At 38.6% G+C, this 15173-nt stretch overlaps 1 long non-coding RNA gene across 1 annotated transcript; it reads right to left on the reverse strand.

Annotated features, from left to right (window-relative positions):
* Positions 1-2747: 2747 nt before the first annotated feature.
* Positions 2748-5789, reverse strand: LOC127139639 (uncharacterized). The gene is made up of 2 exons (XR_007809935.1): positions 5554-5789; positions 2748-4653 (listed from the first exon to the last, which is right to left on the reverse strand). It is a non-coding gene; the product is annotated as an uncharacterized LOC127139639 (long non-coding RNA).
* Between the last annotated feature and the right edge of the window lie 9384 nt (positions 5790-15173).

Raw genomic sequence — 15173 nt, forward strand, 5'->3', positions numbered from 1 at the left:
ATTCCTCAACTACATGAACACTGTATGTGTGAACAAGAGCAGAAAGTTCCTACAGAGTGTAACAAAGTTTAAAGTGATGAGGGGAGAGCTGAGTTGTTGCTTTGAATATGTCTGAAGATGGTGTTCTGCTTCTGTAGTCACTGAACAGGATTTTATGCCTTTAAATTGCTATGAATATTTTACAGAAAATTCAATTGTAGTACTTAGATGTTGCTTTCACTGTAAAAACTTCTCCTGAATGAAATCAGCCAGGTTTACCAACTGTAACTGCAGACAAGCTGGCTGGACAAATATTCTGTTTTTTATCAAAGTGTTTGACTCACTCATTTAAAATATAACTTCTTATGTAATATGAGGAGATATAACCCAATGTGCAATATACTGTAAATATCGTAAACTGTAAATTTTTATTTTATATAGTTGCCCTCTGTATACGTATTTATTTTTTGCAACAATAGCCTACTGCACAAATGCTTACTTTTATCAATCACGTTATAACAAAGATGCTGCATTTTTTACTTACACAGATGTAGCTTCTGCAACCGCAAACTTTTACATGAATTTTAAGTTAGTCGACACAGCTGATGGAGAAAGCCGAGGCGCTTGCACCGAGGTCTGCAAGCATCACTGAACTCAAATGACGTTAAAGCACACCCTCGAGTGTAACATTGCGATTATACAGCTATTACCAACAAAGTAAAATGTATATGGCGGAGTAATATTTTTAGTGCTGTCATGCTAATTTGAGCACATTCTAAATGTCTTGTTGACCAATCAGATTGCTTGGTCGGAGCTACTTGTTGTATAATCATGCTCTACCACACCATGTTAGTTATCACAAACACACATATACCTGTACTGTAATTAAAGCTGCAGTGTGTCTGGCAGCATTGTCTCATTGTTTAAAAGATGTTGTATGCAGTTGTTGCCCTGGTAACCTGATGCTTTTGATGAAAGTACTAAGAAAGGATTTTGGGGAAAGGGCAGCACTGATAGAGCTATGATGAGAGAAGAAAGACAGTGCATTGTTCTGTGATTTTTCATAGAACTGAATGAACTGTTTCTTTGAATGTCACTGTTCCTCATCTTACCCTCATTAACTCAGAACAAACCAATGAATGTGCACAGTCTGTGGGTGTTGTACGATGAGGGTATCACCCTCATTGCTCACTGACATTAAAAACAGTCATGTAGTTGAGTTCCTGCTTCCAGGTCCAGTTCCTGAGTTAGGTTCTTGTGGTTCCGTTGTCTCTTGAACTATTTGGTAAAAGATAAAAAATAACACACTTAAACATTGGAGTATATACATGCATTATATGGAGAACTGGGTGTGATATTATCAGGAGATACCCTCAGCTTAAAATTCAATGTTTAATCAACACAACAACACAACTTTATCACTGTAACTGAAATAGCTCTGAAAACAATATTTTACTGTTATCTGTGTTGGATTGGTTAGCAGGGCAGATGTTCCGCCTACAGTTAGTTCTGATTGGACAGACTCTACTCTGTAAAGTTCACCACATTTCTGAGCCAAACACTGTAGCTCAGAGAAATGAACAACTTTGCCAGCTTTACTGTGAATGGGTCACTACACATGAAGCTTCAGCCACTGCATCAGCACCTTACTCTCAGTCCGGTTCATGTTGTGAAGAGTTTGTCCTGCATTACAGCTACACCAGCAGCTGCCATCTGTTGGTTCAGAGGCTAGTGTTCTGGTTGGTGTCCCCTCTTCCTGTCCTCTCCCTGTCTCTCAGCACCGTCACCATCTCCCAACATTCTGACTCAAACTAAGATGCTGCATCTGTTGTTGTGTAGAAAGTGGATTCATCTCCTGTGTTCACAGAATGTTGTCTGTGTTTCTGTGCTGTGGTTTAGCTCAAACTGCTGTCCACTCCTCAGTAAGCAGAATCATTTTCAGACTGATTAAATGATTATATTCTCATTCTTGAAGTGAAAAGAAAATGTTTGATCACCTGCTTCCACTGGTCGAACAAAATTATCATATTTCACCATTTGCCAACACTTACAGCTGGCAAGCATACAACCACCACCACCATGCTAGCTATGGTTTGTTCATATCAATTCCCATATCTGTGGAAGAATAATAAGTGTTTTTTTTTCAGTGCCAAAGCTTAGCTACATACTGTAAATAGAGCAGCAGTTTTGCCCTTGAAGCAGGAATGCAAATTGAAAGGCAGAAATCATCAGGGCTGTCTTGGCGGCTTCCTGTAAGCCTGCCTTACTGTCTTTCACACACCCCTACCTCTCTCTCTCCCTCTCTCTCTGGGTCCTTATGTCTCGGGGACAGATGGTGAGTGTCAGCAGCATGCCAGTCCTCATATCTCACTATGGGCCTCTGCCATGGAGAGAGGTGTTTTTGCATGATGTCTGGTTGTGTCTTTTTAATCCAACGAAAGAGGGGAGGAGAGAGAAAGAAGGAAGAGGGAGATATGTTTAATGCAGAAAGAGAAAAACAGGATGAGATGGAATGAGGTAGGAGGAGGGAGAGCCATGTAGGGAAGGATGAGATGAAGAGAGACTAGTGAGATGTGTACAGCGAAGAGGAGATAGATAAAGAAAAGAAACTACATAGAGCGAGTGATGAGAGGTGGAAGGAGGGAGTGAGCTAAGGAGGGATTTTCTTAGTCTTTCAAGTCAGCCTTATCTGGTATATTCACTGAAGCTGATTGGTGTGGTTACCATGGCAGTGTGGTGGGCTTGGGAGAGAGAGGAAGAGTGAGACATTTGAGATCTGACATTCTTTAATAAAACATGTCTCTTTTCAAACACCATAAAGTGCGGACACACACACACACACACACACACACACGACTGTCACTTCATACAGTAAAAAACAGAAGTGATCACCAGGTTTTTATGATAGAGAATCATTCTAATTCATTCTAATGATATAAAGAAGGAAGCCATTGTCTTATTCAAATGACTGAAACCAGTATATAATGGTTAATCACCATAATCAGCCCATTATCCATAGGAGTCATGCTCATTCTGGAGAATTTTGATGTAACAATAACAGGGAAATGACTCAAACTCTTTAGGTGCAAGGCTGAGATGATACACAGAATGTCAGTCAATGTAGCAAACAATACATTGTAAAAAAAAAAAAAAAAAAAACAGAAACCCCCCCTGATGTTTAAAACAGTAACCACAATTTTATTTAAAATGTATATTGTTTTGCAGTTTGTTTGTTTTTTAGTTTCATCATATTTCCAATGAAAGATTACAAGATGACACATTTCATAATTTGATCATATTTAAATGTATTAAAATAATCATTATTTTAAATTTTTGTTATTTGAAAAAAAAGCTATGTTTTCTTTCTTTCATGTTTTATTTGCTAAATTAAATGGTGAATTAAATCCCAACAAGTGCAGCCCAGACTGTTGCATCACAAAACTAGTATAATAAAACTTCAGGAAGGTAAAGCTACAAACCAGACATTTACTATAAAAGTTAGCCCCAGTGTCAGTGTGATACTGTGTGAGCAGGAGTGGACTGTGCTGTGTTAGAGTTCCAGCATTCCCCTCAGCACTGCTTCTTGGTAAACTCCACCATTGTATACCACATTTATAGCTTTTTATGCACAAATAAAAAATGTGCAAAGCACTGTACCTAGAGGCAAATGAAACCCTGTCAGGCCAACAGAGGGAGCCAGTGGCAACAAGGACTGCAGCACAGAAGGAACTGGCCACTCAACTGAGGAGAGAACACTGGCCATATCTGTCTCCATCAGCTTCCATCTTTCTAGAGTGGTGAACTCAATATATAATGTAAACCATCAATAATTTATTCATATCAGAATTTCTCTTTAACTGCCTCAGATGACTCTTTTCCATCACTACAATAAATTTTACCTCAAATAATAAATAGCTGTTTGTGGTAGTGACAATAATACATGACAATATCAGCGTGTGGAGTTAAGATTTTTAGATAATTCACACACCTGGAGTAAGTCGTTCCAGAGACTCTCCTGGCCTCCACACGGCTCAGTGAAGCATCACTCAGATGTTTTAGCCAATAGCACCTTGATGCAGTATGGTGCTGCATTGTGTGCTGAGGAAAATTGCAATGGGCTATTACAGTGTACTTTTTTAAGGAGAAAAAAGCAGGTGAGAGGGATGCATTTTTAAAAAGTAGTGTTGTCCAGCCTTTTTTCTCCTTCTCACCTTGTTTCTGCCTCAGCTTCTCTCACCTCCACTTTGATAAGAGGAAACTCACACTCAGTCATATGGTAACTGTGTTTATGGAAGTGTCTCTCATCCACAGATACAGGATATGTATATAATCTACATATAAATGTGCACACACACTCCATCATAGAAACAGCACACACACAAATTCCCCATGCATTCACACACATTCACAGTTGCAAATGCACAAACACACATCTGAATGCTGAGAAAAACAAGTCAGATAAATCCATGCTTGCCTGCATGCGAACTCTGGCACACACACACACACCTGCTCAGGGGAGATAAGTGTTGGAGCTGTGAACAGAGAGTCTTCTGAGCCTGTAAAGTGGAAAGCTGCAGTGCTGCTTCCCTCACAGGCTGACCGTGCACAGCTACACTGCTGAGAGCTCCATTCACCCATTCAGTCATACAACTCCACTTCTGTCCCACATTTTGCCTGCAAATTACAAAACAGCAAGAAAAAAGACTGAGTAGTAAAGCTCCACATGGAAGAAAAATAAACAATGAACATCTAAATCAGTTTATCAAGCTCTGACATCAGATATCTCCTAATCAAACAGTACAGTGGGGGGAATAATATAACCATTGAAGTTAAAGGACAATTAGGGATTATTATAACAATGTATCTTTGTAGTTTTGGCTTTGATTTCTATTGGTGATAAAGACTGGTCAAATCTGAGATTGCAGCTACATATAAGTTAAATTACTATAATTACTAAAAACAAGTCTGATGGGTCAGTCTGTCTCCCCATGGAAAATAACAGCAGGTATTTGTTCAGATGCCTTTAAAAAAACAAACAAACAAAAAAACTACATTTATATTTCACAAAAAAGAGACCTCTCTCAGGTGGAAGCAGCAGCATTGCTACAGAACCATTACACCTTGCATACCTTGTAGTGTGGAGGTTGGAGTGGATTAACTGTTACATGGGAGACTACTGCTGTTTCTATAGACAGTCAACTACAATCTGTCTCTGAACTACACATTCACAAATGCTCTTTAACATTTCATAATATAAAATTAAATAAACTGGCTGCAAAAAATAGGCTTCATATTCAATAACCCAATTAAGGGTACAAAATTCAAGGTGCAAAATAAATAAAATCCCACATTTGAACTGAACACTCTCACTGATTTTGTGTGAACAGCTGGACACTTACACCCACAACATGGCGCCGACCAATAAGGCCACAAAGTTTCTAAGACCAAAAAAAAAAAAAAAAGACATGATACAGCCAGCTGAATCTTGTCACAGTTTGGAGCCCATCAGACAAGTTAGCTTTTACTATTAAATGAACTAGAAATAATGAAAATAATTCTAAATAAATGAATTACCTCACTCTCAGAGCAGTAAAGACGTGCACTTCATGAAAATCCACAGGAATCAAAGCTAGAAAGCGCAGCTCATACAGGTTCTTGTACTGCCAAATGCTTAATTCTAACACTTTTTCTCGCAGCAGTTGGCTGATTTTAACTGTATATTCCTGTATTTCTCCTGTTCCTCGCTCGTTCCTGCATTCCTCCACACACAGCACAGTGCATGTTCTTGTCTCTCCACACACAGCAGAAAAAGGTCTGTTCCTCACTTCCTGAAACACCGGGGCAAAAATGGGTGAGACTACTTGCCCTCAGCTGACCACTGATTGGCCAGGGGAACATAACAATCTTAATGTACTTTCTGGGAATAAAAATACTAATTCATAGCAACTTAATGAGTTTTCTTCTCTCTTAAACATAACTAGATTACCTGGGTTATAACTGTATGTGTGGTAGTAAAGAATGAACCTTCTCTCTGTGTGTGATTAATCAATGTAATAAAAAGATTGGTAATGATCTGTGACTTGGACTTGAAGCAGAAGATGGAAATGCATATCAGGGAATTTTTTTTTCTTTTTTCTTTTTTTTCATTTTAGAATTATTCCATATCTACAACAAAAAAGGAAAGCCCTGTAATGATTACATTTTAATGCTAAGTGACAAAACCATCCTCCTAAGTCTCTCTGTCTCTTCAAATTTCTTGAAATGACAGATACTTCTATCCACCTCATGTCTCTCTGCCACTCTCTCTGTTCTCCTTCCTGTGTGTCTCACCCACTCTCCGACTGTCTTTTCTCTAAATGTATTGTTCAAAAGAAGAATTACTCCATTACCTCTAAAGATCCATCAGTTTTTCAGTATTAATGAACCTCATTTGGGATTCATCCCACGAGTTATACAATTGTTTTATATACGCCCTACTTTTATTGTTAAAAGGAGATATTCTTGTTACTTTCAGTGCCCACATTCACTTTCCATTTTAACATCCAGTCTAAAAAGGATGAGGATGATGACAATTGCTTTCACCATTACAGTCTTTGCCACAGTCTGCAGCACCTGAGAGAGAGAGAGAGAGAGAGAGAGAGCAAGCTTTCCAGATAAGTTAAAATAAAAATGATAATGTCCAATTGGTCATCAACAAAATGCTCAGATGTGACCCTGGTGAAGAATGATGTTTGTTCATTTCCCAAAACAAAGGGAAATGGTGACTAATGGTTCTACATTATTATGAATTTCAAGACTAATCAATTATGTCATTATTTGTTCTGCAGACTTGCAGCAGTGTCTGAGTACACAGACATGTTCCACCACTCCTTTGATTGCGCTATAACAAAAAACAAACAAACAAAAAATAAATAAATAAACACAAAACATAAACACAACACAGAAAACAAGCATCCAGTTTAGTGCCTAACCTTTAAAAATATTCATCTCATCTCTCATTCATCTCAGTTGAAAGCCTGAGTGACAAATTTGACAAAATAATTGTGAAGCAGGTATAATTTCTTCCATGTCACTAGTTTATTTACAAATTAGCATGCTAACATTTACTAATTAGCAGTAAACGCAGTCCAGCTGAGGCTGATAGGAATGTCATTAGTTCTGCAGGTGTTTAGTCATAAACCAAAGAACTTGACATTAAAATGCTGACCTGGAAATGGAAAGTCATAAAAGTTATTACAGTTCATCCTGAGGGGACATCTGAAAAACATTTCATGACAGTCATCCAGCGTTCAGTACTGTTACTAGTACTAGTACTGTTCAGTCTAGCTGCTGTTCTCCATGAACCTACAGTCAGGACTTGAGGGGAGTCTCACCCAGTAGCATCTGTCAAATTAGCAGATGAACCGATGTAGATTCATTGTTTTAAGTGTGCACATACATACATACAGGCTACATGGAAATTGGAAATGAACTGCACTTATACAGCACTTTTCTAGTCAACCACTTAAAGAGCTTTACATTACTGGTCACATTCACCTATCACACACACATTCAGATGGCACCTGTTCTTCCATAAAGTGTTACAACACATTCACAGTTCTTTGGGTTGTTCAAAGAATAGTTTGTTTCACAGACAGGAGGACCTGCTTTTCCTCCTGAGCTGCAGTTATATGCGTGTCATAAGCATGTCAGAGTTCTACATGAAACATTAAAACTTGTGTGTGAGGCAAAGTCTGACAGTAGACCTGAGGGCTCAGTCCATAATCAGGGTTTGAAGTATGGTGTTGTATTAAGACATTGGAGAGACATTGGAGACAGTGGAGAGCATGAATCATTAAACAAAGCCGTGTTGAAAGCTCTGCATGGCGCCTTGGTCTCATCCGTTTTTGCTGAGGTAAAACTGCAGCTCACCATTAGAGGCTCACACTGAGAACTAGTTTAACCCCACAGCCTGCTCACTGGGAAAGTGCTTCACTATTTATACTTGAGCTGAATAATTCACAGTGAAGACTAAAACAACAGAGTGAAGCTGTACTACAGAAGGCAAGGGTCACACAGATGTTAGAACTTAAATTCCTGCAAGTCTTCTGCTTGGCTTCGCTTGAACTGGAACAGATTCAAGAGGAGCAGACAGAATGTACTTACATGTGCACATAATCTCAGCACTCCTGTTTTTAGTGTTTATGTTGTACACGCAAAACATGTTCACGCTTTTTATAATTTCTGTTGTCACTGTATAAGATATATAAAGTATTATTGTGGGCTCTTATTTTGTATAATCTGTAAAAGAAACTTTAATATCTAATTTTAGAGACCAAAGGCATTCATTTGAAATTAGTTTTGGGGAAAAGACCCTCAGGTCAGTAAGGAGGAGAAGAGAGGAGCCAATATGTCAGTGATGTTGCTCCCGGGTTCCTACCTTTGGAGGGGTTTTCCACCCCTTCCTCAGAAGAAGTTTTGGGAGAGAAGTGAAGGGTCTGTGTCCTCATTCCTCTGAACATTCTACCTGTTTTTCAGGTTAGTACACTCTGGAAGCCTCTAATTCCATCTCTATGGTTAAAATAACTTGAATGCAAGTGTGTCATTGGACCTGAGTGTTGTCTGACGAGCGAGAAGTGTAAAGAGTAAAGAAAGTAGAGATAGCACTACACTGTGGTGCATGGCGGCTTTCCTGCCACATCAGACAGTGTTTATGTTTCTATGTACCTTCCTATGGGGTTTAAACGCACAGTTAACATGATTATGTACCTTTGATGATATGAGTTTAAAGCTGGGTCCTGACCACATGACTTATATTTGTATACTGTTGCTTTGGTTGGTAGAAAACTTAAAATGTTCACCAACAGGTTGATGTACAAAAGCACTTTTCATTTGACTTGTGAGAGTGGTGGGAAATGACAATGTGCAAGACCAGAACTATACTGATGAATGTTGTTTGAGTAAAACATGGATGGTAAGTCACAGTATTGACATTCATACATTTACATTTACATAGAGATGTTAATGCACAAGGGAACAATTTGCACATTTGTTTCATGTTATGAAGATTTTGTAATAAATTAGAAGACGTTTAGAGAGAGAAGTGAACAGTTTGTGTCCTCATTCCTCCGAACATTCTACCTGTTTTCCAGGGAAGTGAGGGGCATTGAACCCAACATAATTTTGTTATTGTGGATCTCACCCATTGTGACCCATAATATTTACATTTACCAGTGAGCAGCTGATAAAGACAAGGTTGAGGCCACAGATATGTAATTGAAAACTGTGCCTCTATCCAGCTGGTAAAGCTTAGTACTTATCATTCCACTACATAACCCACAGAACCCCAAAGAATAATTCAGAAGTGTGAGATATGACTGGCACAGTGATCTTTGGCAGTGAGGCACAGAGCACAACACCACCATCCATGGTGGCAAGAGGTGCAGCTCATTTCTCTTGCATCTGCTCCTTTTATCTTAAACAACTATCCTTAAAACGCTGGTTTCAGTTTTATAGTTTTGACAATTTTCCATTAATGACTTTTCACATTTCAGACAGAATCAACCTTGTCTCCACAAAAATATATTATATGGTTTAAACGTCCAGAGACAAAGCGGGAAACCGCCCTGTGATGCCAGCCTGGTTTGTGGTAATTTGGTTTATTGGTGAGTCCAGCTATATTATCTATTCTCCAAGTGGAGATGTGGTTCAGTGTTTTAGTTAATATTGTTCTTTGGTGCATACTGATACATGTCCGTGTTTTCACATTACCTTACTACATCACAGTCTACAACACAAACAAACCTGGAGCCACACATTCTAGGGGCTAGGGGAATTATTTTCACCACAGCCTCAAATAGATGAATCCAAACATATGTTTATATATTAATCCGTCTAACAAATACATTTTGGAGAATTCATAACTGCTGCATGCATGTTATGTTATGGCAGTGGAGTTCACATCATGAGGTTGGTTTTAAGCACTTTGGTGAATTCAAGACCATTAGGAGCTACTCACTGACTCAAGTTTTTCCTGGTTGTGTGTGTGTGTGTGAGAGAGAGAGAGAGAGAGAGTGTGTGTGTGTGTGTGTGTGTGTGAAACACATCTTTAATCATCTGCCTATGACTGCACTTTGGCTCCTCACTGTACACTTAAAGGTTGAGGTTTGGAAAAGATGGTGGTATTGAATAAATACTGAAAAGGTAAACTCATTATGTCCTGTGCTTCAAGTCAGCGTTAATGCTTAGTATTTCACATAACCACCAGCATCCTGACCATAAACAAGTGCTTTGAGTTTCCAAACAGGGCCATAAAATCAGCCTTTAGCTGCCAGATGCAGAAACTGTAAAATAACAAGTACAATTTGTTATGTTTTTTTTTCTGATTGTACATGACTCCTGTCAAAACAAAACCGACAATGTGTCACTCCATCTCTCTGTCTCTAGCTGTCACTGTCACACTGTCTTCCTACCGAAGATGCAAATCTTTAAAAACACCTCTCAAACAGAGTTTGGTTTTTAAAAGGACTCAGTGTTTTCCTCAAACCTCCTGCTCACTGTGTTTTTAATCAAAGGCTGTACAACAGGAGCAAATAGCGCATTTGCTGGGGACTATTTTTAGTGTGAATTAGTATTTGGGGTAGCAGGACATTGTGTATGTTCATGGTGACGAAGGAACATGTTAGCTGCTGATGTTTTCTAGACAATGGAGCTCTGTGGCTCAGAGGAAAAGACAGCTCAGGCTTTGATACACCCACAGTGCTGCTTAGCAGGGGACATTCATCATTGGTTCCTCATTATGTTAAAATTAAAAATCAAAAAAGGCCACCAGAAGAAATATAAGATTCTCAGAGATCAATCAGTAAGTTAACCACTTCAAGACAGTAAACAAAGTGAATAAAGTCTGGAACTCAATGCAAAAGATGAAATTGAAATTTACTCTATTTACACTGTTGTTACTTGTTTTTACCTTTTGCAGTTCACTGCTGGAGTTGAACTGGTTCTAATAAAACCTTGAATCATTGGGTGTTCTGAAATGTTTGACCAGTAGTGTAATTATGTTAGAATAATATAAGTAGCCTATCATTAACATGATAATTCCCATGTTTTTGAAATGTATAGGCAGGTACAAAGGAGATGTGTCTGAGGAACATGCTCTCTCTCTCTCAATGGACGGTCCCAGTAAATCTCATCAAGCTTTATGTGACAGACCAAAAGCTTTGGGTTATGAGTCGACGGTGGCATGAGAGCCATAGCTTCCCTCAAAGTGACGTATAACTCTGGAGTCTAGAGCAGTCTGTTTTTTCTGTCAAATCATTTGTTTATCATATAGCAAGTAATATTTTACTCATTTTACTCACTTTACTCATTTTGTCTAATATTGTGTTGTGAAGCAACACAGCAGAGTTCATCAGAGTTTAAAATGATATGAGATGTTTGTAAGTGCTGACTGTGAAATCAGAGGACTACTATTTGTGTGACTATTTCACGACCTGCTGAGAGACTGAGTTGCTTCTTCTATAAATTCTGTCACGTGTCAGAAAAACAATCCATCCATTATCTACACCACTTACACTTAAGGATCACAGGCACTGCACATTTTGGCTCCACCATACATTGCCGAGTTGCCGATTCCTTACAGGTCCACTAGACGTCTCAGATCATGAGAGGTACAGTCTGTGCCCTCTGTGTGTGGGCCAGATCAACTCTGAATCTCATCTCCTGTTTATTCTCAAAGGTATTTTTATTGAAGCCTCCTTGTACTTATTAAATCTCATTTTTTTAAACATTTTTGCTTTTGTTTGTTGAAATGCCTTTATTAGAGTGAATGCTGAGAGCATTCACACTATAGTTCTTCAAATCTTTATTATTATTATTCAATAAACTTATTATTCTTCCGTACGTTTTTTGGCATCTAACTACTCCCACATACTTTGTGCTAGAAAAACTATTCAACCATCAAAATGTTCAGCTCATTCAGGACATTCCTGCTTGCATTCAACTTTTTTCTACTATTTCTACTTTTTAAAATATTCAGCTTTTTCTGCAAATTTTTTCCCATTCAAATGAATGGATGGAATCTTCAAATCCTCTTTGAACTTTAACTACTTCAGCATACTTTGTGCTAGAGACTTCATTTAAACTTTAAACAGGTCCCAATAAGTTCAGCTATTTAACTTGCATTCAACTTTTTGATATCTTGTACAGTCTTTGAATTACAGCAGTTTATATTTCATACTCATTTTTGGCAATTTCTGAGTTTATAATGGGTGTGTATTGCGCTGTCACGCAGTGACATCACCCACTCCAGGAAAAGTTCAGCCCTTCAACTTTTCCTCAAATTTTTGTACTTCAACTCTTCTCCTGCCCACACCTTTCACTTCTCACACACAATTTATACCTCAAATTGTAGATAATTTTATGCTCTGTCACACAATGTGACTCCCTAAGCCATAGGATTTACAGTTTTTGAGGCAACAGCCTCTGATCACCAAGAGGAGCCCTCAACTGCCCCATTCATCTCCATTTTAACTGTCTTCATACAACAGCCAAAGCATGCCAGTTTTTAAACTGCCATACTGTGGTCATTTTTCACTTTATCTACACAAATAACACGTCTGTGTTCAGTAAAGTCTCTCGGTGCTGGTAGTCACCAGATTTTATCGATAGGTTTTACGGTTTTTGAATTATTAGGAGGAGTTCAAGAGGTGCGCAGAGCAAAATCTGACTCTGTAGAGGCTGAGACCTTGATATTGCTATGGCAACCTGTGAGTGCAGTTGGACACAAACAGGTGACTGTGATCAGCTGATCTCTGATGTCTGAGCTTTTTATCAAACTCTTGACTTACTTTTCTGTCAATACAAGATACATGGGTTCCTCTTATTCACAAATCACTAATTGATGAGGTGAATTATCTTTAAGCAGCGTTTAAGACTTCACACCTCTTTCTGTCCATTTTAACTGTTTGAGTCAAACCCTCAGCAGCTGATTTTACCTTTCAACTGTTTCTACCTCTTTTACATTTTAACTTCCAACTTTTGATCCTGCATTTAACTGTTTTTCCTTTCTGCTTCCACCCCTGTTTGTGTTGTAACTACTCCTGCATACTTTCTGCCACAGAAACCATTCAACTATCAAAAGGTTTAAACCTTTTTACATTTGTGCTGATTCAACTTTCTTCAACTCTTTATGCTTTTTGAAATGTTCAACTTAATCTGCAATTTTTGCTATTCAAATGAATGCTTAAGCTACTGGTTTTAACTTTCAGCTTCTGCATCTACCCTTTCTCTCTGATAATTTCAGCCATTTTAAACTTCAGCAATGACTTTTGCCTTTCAAATTTTAAGTTTTTCTTCTGCATTTCAACAATTTCAGCCTTTCAACTTTTTCTTCTTCATTTCAACAGTAAATTCAGCCATTTTAAGCATTGCTTCAGCGATTCATTCAGCTCTCAGCATTCACACGCATTTTCCACCGGAAATGCATTTTCTAGTTATCTTCTATTTTTTTCTTTTTTAACTGTGAAACCCTGTTTTTGAAGTCCTATATGAATAAAGTTTTACTCTTTAACCTGGTGTCTCTCTCATCATCTCATTTTTTCATTAACACCTCTGTGTATCTCCTGTGTAGATTCACTGCAGACTAACATACAAATGAAGCAAGTTTATCAAGAACTTTTCTTAACTGAACATTTCTCCTCCTCTAGCACCTGTCAGTGCTGTCAGCTGTTGTGTTTGACAGGAAGCCAAGGGGAAGCAGGAGGGGATGAGGATGAGGAGGCAGAGCCTGGTGTGAATAGAAAATTGCCAGACACTCTTCCCATCCACAGCGGTGGAAGACAGCTGTAACACACTGTGGCAGCTCTCCATAGGATCTGTGTTATTCAGACCATCAGCCTGCTGTGAGTCTGTGTGCCTGCTGGGTCTGCCTATGGAAGCAGCTTTGAGGGTTCAGTAAGGATACATAATTGATAAATACCCTTCTCCCTCAAAGTCCCTCCACAAAACTGCACTTATGCAATTGCTACAATTATAAAAAGGGTAATTCTGCCAAATGTTATATTATTTTCTAACTTTAATTTAGTTTATTCCTCACACAATGTCATGAAATTGTCACATTGGAAGATTTCTTGCAAAATTCAAAATTCAGTTACAAAATCAAAACTTAACCTCAAAAACCAAATTACTTTCAAACATGGAAACACACCAGAACATCTGATTTCTCCCCTCTGTTTCCACTTAAGTAGCAACAAGGTTTTTTTTTTTTTTTTAATGATTATTTTAAAAAATATTTACTGTGGATATTCATCCTGACATATTTAGTGTCTTTAGAAAATTTTGAGATCTCCTTTAGACTTCATTAAAAAAATAAAGCCTTGGGGGCGCCCCCCATAGCCGAATGGTTGGGGTGCATACCACATGGGTGAGCAGCTGGTCCCCAGATCAACTCCCGGTCTGGCTGGATCTTTACTGTGTGTCATTCCCCCACTCTCTCTCCCTGTTTCCTGTCTCCTCTCCACTGTCCTGTCAATAAAGGTGAAAAAGCCCCAAAAAAATAAATAAATAAAGCTCTTTGTTTCTAAACAATGGTTGGCAGGACAGCATCCTTTAAAAAATGACTGACGCACTGGTGGGCTGCTGCTTAAAGGGTTTAAAGAATCTTCTTTATATTGAAGCTCTCTTCTCTCACATCTGTTACTAAGAGAATCTGTTTTACTCTCAACAAGCAGCATCAATTCACCTTTAACTCTCTACCATACCTGAGATGTTTGTTGGGAGGGTGCCACAGTCTGGGTGCAAGGACAACCTGAAACAAATGCCACACCACAACACTCTTGACTCTAACATATGTGCAACGTAAGCAGCATGTGCAATTGTGTATGTATTACTGTGAGTGTATGTTTGCACTGTTACATCATTACAGTTGGCTAAACCTGATGCATTCCAAGCTGCTGCTGCTGAAGATGAAGCGGCTGTGGGTTCTATAATTCTGTTTAACATAAGCTGAAGGGGTAGGGGAGACAAAAAGACAACACAGTTACCTGGAATGTCTTCATTGGTAATCTTCCTTGATCAACTCTATAGGGAGGAGGGTAATGGTGATGGGGAGGGCCTAAAGAGCAGAATGCTGACTTAGACTAGACTTTATTTGGGATGACTCCCTCAGGGAAATTACGTAAGTGACAGCAGATCAGAAGCTTTTCAGCCCCCTGTGT

Source organism: Lates calcarifer, unplaced genomic scaffold (assembly GCF_001640805.2).
Source record: "Lates calcarifer isolate ASB-BC8 unplaced genomic scaffold, TLL_Latcal_v3 _unitig_1955_quiver_2384, whole genome shotgun sequence".
NCBI lineage: Eukaryota > Metazoa > Chordata > Actinopteri > Centropomidae > Lates > Lates calcarifer.